Source organism: Uranotaenia lowii, chromosome 1 (genome assembly GCF_029784155.1).
Source record: "Uranotaenia lowii strain MFRU-FL chromosome 1, ASM2978415v1, whole genome shotgun sequence".
Taxonomy (NCBI): Eukaryota; Metazoa; Arthropoda; class Insecta; order Diptera; family Culicidae; genus Uranotaenia; species Uranotaenia lowii.
The window spans coordinates 41,309,617-41,325,526 of record NC_073691.1 but is presented as its reverse complement, the minus strand read 5'-3'; positions in this window follow the sequence as shown (position 1 = coordinate 41,325,526).

The following is a 15,910-nucleotide window of genomic DNA, read 5'->3' as shown; positions in this document are numbered from 1 at the left end:
TTGCCATGCAAAAACATTTTCAAGATCTGTGGCCTTCTAGTTTTTTTACAACACGTGTTGTATTTTCGCATGATGTGATGCAAAAATAGCAATATTTCTATCACATACGGCTGAAATAGAAACAGTGTTGTGAAAAAATACAACGCCCCAAGATCTTGAAAGCATTTTTGCATGGTAAAATTTTCAAAATGTCAAAATTTCTACCACTTTTTCCCAACACCAGTGAACTTGCTCTTAAGATAAGTTTATATGTCATAGAATATTCTGTGCTAAAATGGTGTAAAAACAAAGTAAATTAAGTTTTAAGGTATCGTCCAAAATCTTCTACAAGGACCTTCGTCAAGGCGATGGCATTCCGGTGCCAGCAATGGACCGGATAGCGAAGCAACACGACCAAATGATATGTGATTTTTAGTGTAAAGTGATTTTCAACATTCATTATAATAATTTAAGATAAAATAAAGACAGATAATTGCAGACGGCATTATTGGTTTTTTAAAAATAGGAATGGCAAAAATTACCATGGCAGAATAAATAAATTCGGATTAAAACAGTCCGGTTTTAGTCGGTAAACTGACCAATTTTGGTCGAAAAACTTACCAACTTTTTTCGGAAAACTTACGGATTTTGGTCTGATTGATTTTACGTCGTCTTGGAAGTTGTATCATCAGGGCACAGAATTGGTTCAAATTTGGTTTATTTCCTGGTCGGTTTTAGGAATTCACGGGTTGAACGGACCAAATCTCGACCGATTTTTGTCCGATTTTTCGATCCGGGCTGTTGGTGCCGTTCAAACGGTATGGTGTTGAATGTTGACAAATGTAAAATAGTGTGTTTCTCAGGATCACGTAACTTCCCGGATCGAAAAATCGGACAAAAATCGATCGGAATTCCGTTCGTTCAACCCATGAATTGGTTCGAAAAAAGATCAGAAATCGAACCAATTTGATGTTTGGTGACACAGTTTTCCTGACGACGATATATTGTGTGCTGTCAAAACATTCGGTTCGTTTCCAGACCAAAATTGATCCGTTATCCGACCAAAATTAATCCATTTTCACACAAAAATCGGTTAGTATCCGGACCAAATTCGGTCAGTTTCTTGGAAATATTTATTCCAGGCAAGTAGTATTAGGAATTTCAGAAGGGTTTTTAATGAAAAATTTTATTTTTGAATTTAAAGTTCATTTATCAACTTCAAAGTTAAACACTCTTTTACTACTTTCAAAAATACTCCATCCGGCGGAGCATTTCAAAGCAGCTGATTGGTGGCGAAACACTTTTTTGTCATGTCTGATGTGTTGCCGCCTGATAAGTTTCTAGAAAAAATCATCACTAAAATGATTACATAATTATAAACAATGAACTTACTCGTATAGGTTTTTGATAGCGCAATCATGCAATGCATTGTCCTTTCTCGTCGCTTTATCCATAAACGAAATTGCAATAATCAAATTCAAAAGTTTTAAGCTACCTGAAATTTTGACAACGATGATCTTGATTAGTTTTGCGAACGTTTTGTAAACGCACCATCAGAATGTTCAGGAAAAACGGACCAAAAAAACTGTCTGGTCTCACTTTCTGTCATTTTGCCCCAGATATTTAGCATGAGGTTGCCAGATTGCCGGGTTTTATCCGGGTTCACCTAGATATTTAATATAAAATTTGAACTGGTCCAGCCTGGCTCGGTTGCCCGGATTTCGTTGAAAAAAGCCGGGTTTTGCCATGATTTTTATTTGCTAAATTAAACCAAAAAAAAAAGGGTTGTAACTTTATTATTTATTTATGCGTCCAAAACTAAGTTTTCCGAGCAAGTTTTATAAAAAAAAATATCATGAGAGGTTTTTTGGAAGCCTAAAATACGATTTAATATCACTGATGAGTTTGACAAAAAAAATCAATTTGTTTTTCTTGAATTTTGTTGAGTGGCTCCAGGGTTGTTAAGAAATTAACCTGGATATTGCCCGGATTTTTGGTAGGAAATTTTGAAATCAAATACCCAGATATAGCCTGGTTTTTATATAAAATATTTCGGATTTGTCCCGCCCGGATACGTGCTCGAAAAATTCTGGCAACCTGAACTAAGCAACTGGAAAATGTTCCGAAAAAAACAAACAAAAATTGGACGGTTTTTAACTGACAAGCTTTCTTTTGACAGTGATCGTTATGATTACACTATGAGTAACCATCGCCTCGAAAGGATTTTTTTTAAAAAACCTATCCGGGCCGGGCAAATCCGGGCTGTTTTTCATAAAAACCACGCTTAATCCAGGTATTTGATTTCCATTTTTTTGATAAAAAATCCGGGCAAAGTTGGTCAAAACCCAGGAATCACTCAACAAAAATCAAGAAAACCAATCTGAAAACAAATTTTTGTTCATCAATCTCACCAGCAGATATTAAATCGCAGTTTTGACTTCCAAAAACACTTTCATGATTATTTTAATAAAACTTGCTCGAAAAACTTCGTTTTAGACGCATAAATAAAAAAAAATTACATCACATTTTTTTTGTTTGATTTGCAAATAAAGATCCTGGCAAAACCCGGCGATAATGTTCTTAAACAATTTCCATGAAACCGCTGAACGATTAACAGTACGATAACCTGCTTTCGACGTACACAACTTAAAATTCAATATCAAACCTTAAATATTGTCTCGATCGGCAGTCGCTTGAAATTTACAACCTTTGCATTTATCTAAATTCTAAATTTGATGCTGATACTTTGATTCTAAATCCAAATTCTTTAATCGAGTTTTTGATTGCAAATGATTTGAAATCATGGCCGTAGGAACGGCAAATTTTGATTATTGATTATTTTAGAGAATAAATCTTGACTAAGAATTGATGTCAAAACCCCGTAAACTAATTCCTAGTGTATCTTAAACTTGAAATGAGATTTAAATCATTTCGAAGGTTCTAGTGAAATATTTTTAGGATAAAAATTTTATTTGTTTTTAAATTTTTTAATATTGTTTCATATTTGGTTCATGATTTTTAGTTCGAATAATCATTAGAAATAAGAAATTAACATTTTTTTTGAAATCATGGTTTGAATTTGGTTTTGCATTTCATTCCAAATTAAATCATGATTTTTGAAACTCGTATGCTTTTCAATATTATCCGAGTATGTATGAAAAAAAAATCCTGAGTTTTTGTTTCATATTCAGTTTCAAAGCTCTTAAACATAATCCTAATGCAGAATTCAAACATTACAAAGCTAAGATATGGCGTTTCAGAGTTGAAAACTCATGATCAGATTAATCATTCGAAATTCATATTTAAATTTATTTCACAGATTGAATTTAAAATGCATAGTTGAAAAATTTTTTTTTTTCGAATTGAATTTCATGATTTACAACATTTAATGAATATTTCAGTAGTGTATAAAAACTCATATGAAAATCACAAATATTAAAAAGAATTTGAGATTATTTTGAAAGTTTTATTCAATTAAACAAACTGATTTTTATTTTTTTTAATTATACAATTTATGAAATCATGGAATTGATAATAAATGAAAAGTATTTGCTGATAGTGAAAAATGCAATCATTGCGTTGAAAAAAACTACTGGGAATTTATTTTTTTCTTGCTGAACTGTTCAACATTTTTTTCAAGAGCCAAATTGCAAACTATTATCTTATACATATTTGGATCAAGTTTGTGAGTATCGAATTTTTGCCGAAAAATTTAAATCTTTTACTTTCACTTTTTAAAATTTAAACCTTTTCCATTCATGGTTGAAATTTTTAAATTGGCACAAGGGCCTCGAAGATCCAGCTTATTTGATTTGAGCCTAGAACAATTTCTAACTCAAACCAAACCAATCAAATCCAGCAGACTCTTAACTTAGTTCAAATATTTTATCATCAAAGAAAGTAAGTTCCCTATTTTGTTACTAATGGGTTCATTATAAAAATTTAGCTTATATTTTCAAAGACTTTGGAACATAGTTTCAAAAGTTCCTATTATTCGAAAAGCTTTTAATGTTAAAGAATTAAAAAAAAAATCAAATAGCAATGAAAAAAAATGAAAAATTCTTTTTTTTCATGTTTGTTTGAGCGAAAATATGATAGAAAAAATCATTCACGAAATCCCCTCATGTGGCGGTTTTTTTCTGCGGCTCTGTTTTAAATCCAAATACCAAAATTGTTTAAAATAAAGTGAAACTGTGAAACTCCGGTTTTTATTATTCATTTTGACTGGATGAAAGCAAAAATCGATAGATTCCCTTTAATTTATTTATTTTTCTTATAAGAGAGTCTGTGGATTGCCGATCAAAATCACAGCGCTTTTTTTAAAATAAATTTTGATTTTTTTTGGAAATGATTTATGTTCCCCCGTCAAACGGAACAAAAATTGACTTCGATTATCAATTCCAAAGTGTTATGAAAAATTGAAGCAAAATATAACAGGCATTTCAACTTAAATGTAGTATTTCTAAGGGCAGAAGAAAAGAAAAATTATTGAATTCAAAATTAAGATTTGAAACAAAATTAGGAAAAGACGCTGTGGAACAATTTTTCTTTTTCCGATTAAAATGTTATGATAAAAAATGAATAAATAGCAGAAATTTTTTTAAATAAGGTAAATAAAAGAAACATGGAAATCGGGATCTCAATATAAAGTTTTTTCTTAAACAATCATTATTGGTAAGAAGTTAAGTAAAATATCATATTAATTCACAATTATGGATCATGAAACGTATTTAAAAGTTAAAGTTGAAGTTCAAAATGTTTAAAACGCTTTGCTTTGCGATGAATATAAGGGAGACTTATTTATAATACTTTGAAATGCTTCAACCTGTTGATAGTCAGAGTTTTCATGTAAATCATTGACTTCCCCGAATTATAAGAATTTTGTTTGTCAGTTCTTCGTTTTTTAAGTTTCTTAAGCCGTTCGCAGAATTCAGGGTTGGAATCATTTAGTGAATTGACATTAGAGGTTACGCAAAAATTTTGGGAAATCTTTTAAGAACGGGTTCTATTTTCCATCTGATAAGTGGAATGGACTGGGACAAACGTTAGATTTGCAATTTCAAAAATTGGAAATGTTCTGTGCAACTTTTGCTGCCAAAAACTTAGCTTTAAATAAATAATTAAATTGCTGAATGCACTGTTTAGTTTTTTCAGATGAAGTGAAATCAAATGTTCCTATCAAACGATGTATGGAAAGGAAGGATGTCAAATATATAACCAATAAATTGTCATAGTTTGAATCAACTCAACCAGACACTGAACAATTGTATCACCTTTCATGCTGACAGCATTCTAGTATTAGAATTTCCACAAATGTATCGCACAGTTTTTTTTAGATACTTGAAGCATGAGGATTTGTCATGCCACTTTTCTCAAAGAACTTGAACAGGGAAATAGAAACTCGTGCAACCATTTTTTGACGGTCGCCATGTAAGTAGAAAGGCTCCCGTACAGAGAAACCAAGCTTTCGTTGGTTGTTTATTCTGAAAAATTTCTCCGAAGTTTCAAATTGTGAAATTCTTAGAAATATTTTTCAGCACCACTCTAACGGTGGGCGCGTACTTGACGAGCTAGTTTAATTGATTGTCACTTAAGTGGAAGCTGTGCTCCGACGAAATTTCATACTACACATAGCACTAGCAGCTTGGCTTCTCGGCTTCTGTCACTTGGCATGTTCGAAAAGTTGTAGGATGTGTTTGTGTATGTATGCACGCATATGCTTGTTGAGATCTTAGCTCATCACCAGTGCTCTGCTCTTTGGCTGGAAATAATTAGATGACACATTATCCGGATGGCTTCCCTCCGCATATCCGTGAAATAACGATGTGGTTAGCATTGCATATTGAATGCGTCATTTCAACAACAACAACAGCCGAGAGAGTGCGAAGCGAATGCGTGTATGCTTCAATTGGATTGTTTGCTTAATTTTTGAGAAAGAAAAACTCATCTCAATTAGCATTTTAGTTCGTGCAAAAAAAAAAAAAATGAAACTCAAATACCAATTGAGAAAATAACTGAATAATTCACTTGGTAAAAGCAATCAACTCAAATTATACCCTTTCGGAATGGACTTTAATCGGTCGTTTGATCTTCAAAGTGAGGAGCGAACAGGAGCTGCTCCAAAAAAAAAAAAAAAAATCAATCAACTAAAAGTTATGGCAGAATTGATTCTATTACGGGTGAATAATTTTCCCATCCAATCTTCGGAATTATCCGCCCTGGTTTGGAATCCACGTGTAACTTTTTGCCAGTTCTAGACGTTTTAAACCGGCACGATGGATTGCATCAATCTTCATGCATGTACCCATTAGGTAGACTCGATTTTGGATTTTAAAATTATCTAAAGGATGAGGTTTTTTTATGAGATTTTTGTAAATCTAAAAATACCATTCTCGCGTGCGCTTTCATTACGTCGTTTAAAATATTATAAGGATTCAGAGAAAAGGGCTGCAATAGTCGAGGAGACTTCTCTCAGCTATATATAAAGACGTTTAAACAGATGTTGTTGAATTTTTTTTTCAAGTGAATGTCAGGGTTTCTTATAAAATGAACAGCAATCAGATGGAATTACGTGATTTATTTACTAATTCTTAATGGATCATACACTTTAATACTCAAAACTCAAATATGTATACTAATAATAGCGATTATTACTTGTAAACATTGCTCTTTCCATGTCTTCCATGTCTTTCCAAGTCTCATAGTTTTGTTTAATTTATCTGCTGCTTTCACCAGAAATTATTTTAAGTCCTTTCGTTATAATATTCTTACAAGTTGATTTTTGCCCATCTTCTATATTGGTTTATGAATGCTTATTTTTTGTCAACTAGTAGGTTAACTAACACTCACAGATTGTGAAAAACTGTTCCAGGAATATTTGTCTGCCGGAGATTTTTGATCCCCACTCTTCGGTAAACGGGAAACATGTTTTATGTGATTTACAAATTGGGCCAATTTGTTAGAACAATTTGGACCCAAAGTAATTGTTTCGAAAGCCTCTCCCTCTGAAGTATATTCATCATTTCGATGACCCGAATGGCCTTTCCATCGGCAAAACCCATCCCCCATGAACGACAATCCATTTTAATTCTAGCAGCTCGAACGTTGTTCATGTTCTCCCCGGGACTTCTTCAACGAGCCATCTTTTCTATGGGATAAACGTATACAAATTCCTCCGTCGTCTATAAATCTTTCTTCTGGTGATTCCCAACCAATTCTTTAAAGCTAAGGCCTAACACCACGACATGACGGGCTGGTGTTCGGTTGGCCTCAACTTATTCTGGGGCTACGCAAATTTGCCACATCGAAAGCCCTGTGTCCGAAGCTTCCGGAGCACCCGGAACGGAATCATCTCTGCAATAACACAAGCCTTCAGACAGTCATCGCACTTCATCATGTGCTGTTAAATCGGAATCCTGGAGCAAACTGGCCAAAACAAGAAAAAAGAGAACTCTCCCCTCATCCAATGCCGGATATTTGAACTTTCGCCATTTTCACAAATCGCCTCCGGTCTTCGGCCGGCCGGCCAGTTAGAGATGTGTTTGTGGGGTACACGAGCAGGAAAAACATTTTTCTATGCAAATTGTTGACTCTAGCAGGAGTTGGCCAGCAGTGATGCATCCCAATCCGGACCGATTCGTTTGGAATGTCCCCCTTTTTCCTCCGTGCTGAATCACTCGGTACAGAAGACTTTGAAAAAATGACTGAAGCTGAAAGAGGAGATCAGAGTGGAGGTTTTGACAGTACCGGAATCTGGAAGCTCATGAAGGTGGACACGACGATGATGATGCCAGGAAGACACACAGGTCACACATCGGAATTTGACTCCTGCCGGAGAAATGTGACTTTCTTGCCTCAACTTATTCCTGCCGCTGTGGGCTGGATATGAAGTTTAAGTTTGACGTATCCAAAATTAATTTTATTTTGTTGAATTAAACATTTATTGGCCAAAAGCAAAGACTTTATCCCAACTTTTTTGTGCGGCCTCTTTGCACTTGTGTTTCCTACTTTTAAGTACTTCCACTCTCAGGGCTTTGTACTGCCTTTGTCCTTGGCATGATACTGCCCCTTTCAAAGGTTTGTATTTAATCTATCCACAACCGAATACTGTCTTCCTCAGTGGTTTGTATCTGTGTTACCTTGATTTTAGCGCTGCCTCTCTCAGCAGTTCGTACTTCGTTCATACCCATTATGATTCTCCCCCTCTCAGAGGTGTATATTTACCATTCCTGGCTTTAAGTACTGCCCCTCTCAGGGGTTTGTACTTTACATCCTACAGCTCATAAGACTGTCTCTCAAAGTGGATTTACATTGTACAACAATTTTCATTCCATTGATCCTCACGGGATTTTTAATAATCTTTGAAAGCACAAAAATAAATTGAAATTTTTCCTTCAACAGATTTGAATGTTCCCTATTTCTTCAGGAGATTTTTTTTTTCCTGTTGGGGAGAGAGCCCACTGCGACCATTAAGTTGATCTATTGTGGTATTACCCCGCGTTATTATTTTTACTTTGCTATGCTACTTGATACCCCTGCACTATTGGTTGAAGTTGCAGTTGTTTACCGGTAGCACTACGAGCACACATATAACTAGGTAGGATCTCCAAGTGCAATCTAAGTTCCCTTGAAAAGATCCATCCACATGCATGTGCTGCATCATTGCGGCGTACAATTCCAAGGTATACACGGCTAGCATTTCACTAATGCTAAAACCGCCAACCTTCATCATACTATGTGTGCCAGGTTATGTCACGACCGGGATTCGATCTCATGAACGTTGGCTTAGAAGACAAGTATGCTATCCTCTAGGCCACGATCTGCTGGCTTTCTTCAGGAGATGGCAAATACTAATATCTTTACAAAATCTTTATTAAAATATCATTCGTGATACAATATTTTTTTCCTACTTACTCTTTCTTGTTCGTGTCGACTATTTTACTGAAATTACCAGCCGGTTGAAAAGAACTTACGTGGCCAAACAAAATTAACACCGGTTCCTTGAACCTACTGTGCCAATGTCGAAACCGATAGAAATTATCGCCACTTTTGTGTAATTCCATTCAATTTGACTTTTCGAACACAGTCTTTTCTCCATACATCTCTTGAAGAATTTGCCCGTGAACTAAACCTTCCAGATTTTGTTTGGATCTTCAAGACTTTTTGAACTTCAGCCAGACATTTTTTTAAGGTTTTCAGACTTCCAGACTTTTTACATTTCTTCCAGACAATTTCAGACTCTTGGATTAGGACGTTAATTGTTCTAGAAAACTATGAAAATTCACAATATTTATTCCTGGTGTGATATTATAGAAAATGATTTATGGATTATGGATTCAGTAGTGCTTGAACGCTATTAATGAAAGGAAATACTTCGAAGACAAATGTTAAATTGAGAGTAAAATAGAGCACGTATAGTCCCAGGCACTGATTGTGACAGAAACATGCTATTAGAGTTTCCCCGACCCCTGGAACTTTTTGAAACATTACCCAAAACATTTTTATTTAAGTTGATATTACCCCATGACGAAGAGCAAAAAAAACGTATCCGTAAATACTAAACGAGTTCTCAAAGCGTATTTTTATTTATTTATTTATGTTAATGCCTTTGATAATCACCATACATACATATCTTAAACTTAACACAACTTATGTTCTAAGACTACGAATAATATTTTTAAAGACATCTTTGGACTGGTTAAAATTAAAAACGCTTGACACTTCGTTAAAAACACGACAACAGTTATACAAGGGGTGGTTTTGTGCAAAAACGGTGCGACTGAGTGGTGTCCACAAAAAATTTTGTTGTCGAAGTCTTCTCGTTGGTGCGTGAATGTTGATGTTTTGTAGCAGTTGTGGGCAGTCTTTGTTATTCATTAACAGGTCAAAGACAAACATTCTTTGAATGTATGTCCGCCTGCAACGAAGGGTTTCGAGGGATAATAAAGTGCATCGCTCTACGTATGGTGGTAGTCTAACGGCATCATTCCATGGCAGTCGTCGGAGTGCATATCTTAAAAACTTCTTTTGAACCCTTTCAATCCTTTCGATTTGTACTTCCTGATAAGGTGTCCGTATTATTTGAATGCCTCAGATGAAATATTCACTTCTGCATATGCCGCTTAGTTCTTGATTTTTGAAATAAAATCAACAAATTCATAAAATTGCAAAATGAAAATATACACTTTTCACTCACAAAATATTCACTGTTACCCCCAAGAATTTCACTTTTACCAAATTTGTGGTAATTTACCCCGGTTCCCCGACCGCTAGTTTAGAGGCTCTTTGCTTGCAACATTGAAATCTGGAAGCCAAAAAAAGGGAAATCTACACAGTTCTCTTTCATTTACGATAAGCACTGCTAAATAGAGAGAAGATGTTCTCTCTTAACACGTTCGTCGCCACGGCACCCATATTCGGGTGACGGTTGTATTTCCTGTGGGACCCCGTCACATCAAAAAGCGTGTGACGCTCTCTTACTTGAGTTTACCGCTCAGCTTCGCCACACGTTTCAAATATGGGAGTTCTCCCTAGGGTGGTCGGATTTACCGGTTTTTTTCAAATCCGGTATTTCGGTATATGTAGGGGAAAGGTTTCCTAAATGGGCCTATCGGGTTAAATGACCCTACGGCTGTTTGATGAAATGGCTGACTAGACAGCTTATCTGACCAATACATTTTGAGTGTGATACTCTTAGAACATAAGGCAAGAAAGAATTTCATGAATTTACAAACTCAGAAAAATTTAAAAAATCATACAAAGTTTTGATACATTTTGATGTAATATTTCGACTTTTAAAAATTATACGTAAAGAAGCTTAAAACAAAAACTAGGATGGTTTTTGTTTCTGACTCAAATGAACTTAAGAAATTAAACATATTTCAGCTTTTGTGGAGGTTGAATAATGATTATATAGTGAAATAATAGAGTGTTTTTGTATGCCCCCATCATGTTTGTAAAATGCCTCCATCCTAAAATAACAGGTTCAATAGAATAAATAAAGGATTTTTATCATTGAATCTTCAAATCTAAGCTCTGAATAACATCTTAAGAGAGAATTGAAGATCCAAAAACAGATTTGATAAAGTTTTTCTCATGGATGAACTGCCTCCATAGTATGGCAACCCTAACTTTTGTTTTATTCCATAAAATTATAATTTACATAGATTTTCATAAAACTTCAGCTTTATCGTACGTAAATTATTACTTTTTAGCAGTTTCAATGAAATTATACGGAAATATTGCCACAAAAACAGAAATTTTTTCAAAACATAAATAGGCGCATTTAGCCCGCACGGTTTGAGGTTCGGCATTTTAGACAAAACTTATAATAAAATCGTTTTCTTGGAAACAGAAGAAAAATTTAACATAAAAATTACTCCGATGTATAGAAAACAGATGCCTGCACACGTGTATATAGTTTTTGTACACATATTCGATGTGATATTTGATTAAATCAGTGTTCTGCTTAATAGGCGCATATAGCCCGCTCCTCCCCTATTCATGAATTCATGAAGTCTAATTGCAGTAGTAATGGCATAAAATGCTCAGAATTTATAACGCAGTAGATTCAGCAACATTTCCAATAAAAAAATGGTATTGTGCCTTCAAATTATTCCTTTGTCATAAATCTATCATCATCCTCATAATAATCATAATATTTATCATCCTCATGTTGTGATTATAATTTCGATGTGAGGTTGCGGAAATTTTAGAAGTTTCATATTATTTTTAACGAAATTTTGTCCTATAAAACAGTATTCATATTTAAGAACAGAATTTACAGATTTATTAAAAGTTTATAAAGCCTTTAATGAAAATGATATGAAATTGGTATACAAAAAGATTTTTCGCCAAAACAACGACTTAACTAATAAATAAACAAAACTCAAAACACTGCCACAAAGTTTTTGGTTGACCCAATCCCGCAACCTAGGTCGTGATCGCATTAAGTTTGCGCTTCCAAAAATAAAACGAACAAATCGAAATAAAAATTCATGAAAAAACAAGTCAAAATTCAGCAAAAATTTAGTTGTTTGGATCTGACCCATACGCTTTTTGTTGCTATAATACTGTTGCAAAATTATAAAAACTTTGTTACTGCTTTATCTGAAAAAAGAAAATGCTTCAACAGCGTTAAAAATAAAAACAACAGAGTTCCATCAATTACCTTGACAATATTGACAAAAAAAAATAATACAAACAGTCTAACATGTGTTTAAATGCTGACTCTGTTGAAAGTTTCGTTAGAACTGAAGTTAGAATTGATGTAAACATGTGTTTAAATGCTGACTCTGCTGAAACATTTTATGTTTTGAAACAAACTAGGAAGTTTCTAATCAGTTTTCAATATTTTTCGTTTTAAATTTCAAGTTTGTGAAACCCTGGCACTGCTTAGAACGATTTTGATAAACTTGGCCTGCAAATTTTATCAAATTTCAGCTTTTCAATGAAAAATTCAGTGATTATTGTTAAGCAAACTTCAATTTCTTGTAGCTGTATTTTTTTTCAGTCATTGTAGATTTGTACAGTCTATAAATGTTTTGGAGCGTTTGTTCGATAGCTGAACTGAAATGTGTAAAGTTTCATGAAAAAAGCTTTAATTCATAAAGTTACATCGACAAGATTTAGCAACAATCAAATCTTACATAAACCTTGCAGTAAGGTTTATTGAGCTTTGATTTTAAAGCTGATTGAACAAAATTTGAGTATTTGTACTCATAAATATTTGGTAAAAAAAAACGGTAAAAAAAAGCTGCGTCAATTTTAGAATGCCAAATAATGATGAAAAATTTACCGAAAATTCCGGTTTTTTACCGTCCCAAAAGTCGGTATTCCGGTATTGAGAAAATGGACGGTTTTACCGGTTTTACCGGTTTCGGTAAAACCGGTTAGACCACCCTAGTTCTCCCTCTTCGCTTTCTCTCTCTGAAAATTTCTTTGGGCCCGGCTAGTAAAACTACCAAAATGAGCGTGGCGACGAACGTGTTAACATTGGGTCATTTTGGTAGTTTTACTAGCGGGGCCCAAAGAAATTCTTGGAGCGACAAAATAAAAAGGGAGAGCTTCCAGCTTTGCACCGTGTGGCTCAACTGAGCGGCTGAGAGCATGAGTAAGAGAGCGTCACACGTTTTTGATGTGACGGGGCCTCCCAGTAAAAACACCCGTCACACGAATATGGATCCCATGGCGACGAACGTGTTAATATAGCCAATTCATACCTTTCCATTTCAATTTATATAAGGGTAAAATACTTAGTTTTCGACAGTTTTTCCTTGTTTTGTCTGAAAAACCATATAAATAAATTAATTGACTAATGTTATTCATCTAAAACTTGATTGGTTATATGAATCAGACTTTTTATCTTTATTCTCTACCTTTTGTATTGTTCCTCCGATCAGAAGAGAATAACAAAATTATATCAAATTGAGATATTTTGATAGTCAAGTTTTTCCTATCAAAATGAGATATAATTTAGTACTCGTAGGATGTTAAAATATCTCAAATTATATCAAAAAGTCTATGCGATCATAGCTAAATAATATCAATTTTAGATATGCTCCTTTCAAGATTATATCTCATTCAGATACCATAGTTTGATATTGGGCAGAACAAATCCTATCAAAATTATAACTTATCTAAATATGAGTGCTTCGGGAAAACTTTTCAGTGGAATGTCAATCGACCGCATTATTTGCTAAAACCATGCTCTAGTTTTGGTTTCCCAAAAATTGGATTCAAATCTATGGATTTGTTGAGCGAAACTCATCAATGTACGGTTTGGGCCGTTGACTTCGATGTCCGTGTTTCATAAAAAGTTGTACGTATATCAAAATTAGATATAATCATTTTATTTTAGGACAATCCGAAAAAAAATCTTTATCATTGGAACCCGATCAGGAGAGCATATCAAAATAATAACTCAAACGTATCTCACCAAGATATTTACATCTGATTCAGTTATAATTAAGTACTCAAAATTTTCGATTTTAAGTTTCTCCAATCTGAATTATATCTTATTCTGATTGACAAACTTGAATGGGGTTGAGCTCATATTCAATGATCAAGATTTTTTTCGGATTGTCCTAAAATAAAATGATTATATCTTATTTTAATATACGTACAACTTTTTCTAAAACACGGACATCGAAGTCAACGGCTCAAACCTTCCCGATCAGGAGAGCATATCAAAATAATAACTCAATAGTATCTCACCAAGATATTTACATCTGATTCAGTTATAATTAAGTCCTCCAAATTTTCGATTTTAAGTTTCTCCAATCTGAACTATATCTTATTCTGATTGACAAACTTGAATGGGGTTGAGCTCATATTCAATGATCAAGATTTTTTTTCAGATTGTCCTAAAATAAAATGATAATATCTTATTTTGATATACGTACAACTTTTTCTGAAACACGGACATCGAAGTCAACGGCTCAAACCTTACATTAACGAGTTTCGCTCAACAGATTCATAAAATTGAATCAAATTTTTGGGAAACCAAAAATGGGGCATGGTTTTATCAAATAATGTGGTTTATTGACCTTCCACTAGAAAATTTTCTCGAAGCACTCATATCTTGATAAGTTATAATTTTGATATAATTTGTTCTGTCCAATATCAAACTATGCTATCTGAACGAGATATAATCTTGATAGGAGCATATCAAAAACTGATATAATTTAGCTATGATCGTATAGATTTTTTGATATAATTTGAGATATTTTAACATCCTACGAGTACTGAAATATAACTCATCCAGATAGGAAAAAATTGAATATCAAAATATCTTATCTTGATATAATTTAGTTTTTCTCTTCTGATCGGGTTACATTAAAGAGTTTCGCTCAACAGATCCATAAAATTGAATCAAATTTTTGGGAAACCAAAAATGGGGCATGGTGTTATCAAATAATGTGGTTTATTGACCTCCCACTAGAAAAATTCTCGAAGCACTCATATCTTGATAAGTTATAATTTTGATATAATTTGTTCTGTCCAATATCAAACTATGCTATCTGAACGAGATATAATCTTGATAGGAGCATATCAAAAACTGATACAATTTAGCTATGATCGTATATATTTTTTGATATAATTTGAGATATTTTAACATCCTACGAGTACTGAATTATAACTCATTTAGATAGAAAAAAATAAGTATCAAAATATCTCAATTTGATAAAATTTTGTTTTTCCCTCCTGATCGGGAAATGAGTTCAACCCCATTCAAGTCTGTTAATCAGAATAAGATATAATTCAGATTGGAGAAACTTAAAACCGAAAATTTTGAGTACTTAATTATAACTGAATCAGATGTAAATATCTTGGTGAGGTATGTTTGGGTTATTATTTTGATATGCTCTCCTGATCGGGCCAATGTCTCAAACAAACTTTTATTATCTTTTTACTAAATCCTCTCCATGGTCTTGTTTTTGACATGAACATTTCCACCTCCTTTGTTTGCAAAGAAATATGAATATTTGCATATTGGAATTGCTTGTCTACTTCACGGCGTTTTTAGACCATGAAAACTGTATAAACATACACAGAAAGTTGGGTGTAAAAAATTACCTTATTCAGAACCTTATTCATCCATTGGTTTCTATTATGTTGCCTCTATTCGAAAAATGGTAAGTTTTTTTTCGTTATTCAAAATTTTTCTTATTTGGTCGATGGCATTGAATTTAGCCGGTGATTTCGAATGTTACTTTAAATAAATGATTCACTACTGTTAAACAGCTTATGTAGAATAATTTTTAAATTCAACATATGCCGAACTGGGAGAGCAAAAATAGAAAAATATTAACATAAATAACTTGAGCAACCAAATAGAAAAAAAGGCTTTAATTAATAATTTGTTGAAAACTAGTTCCTGTCGAAATCTAGAGTATCTATCCTATGCCGATTATACAGTGAAACCCCGATT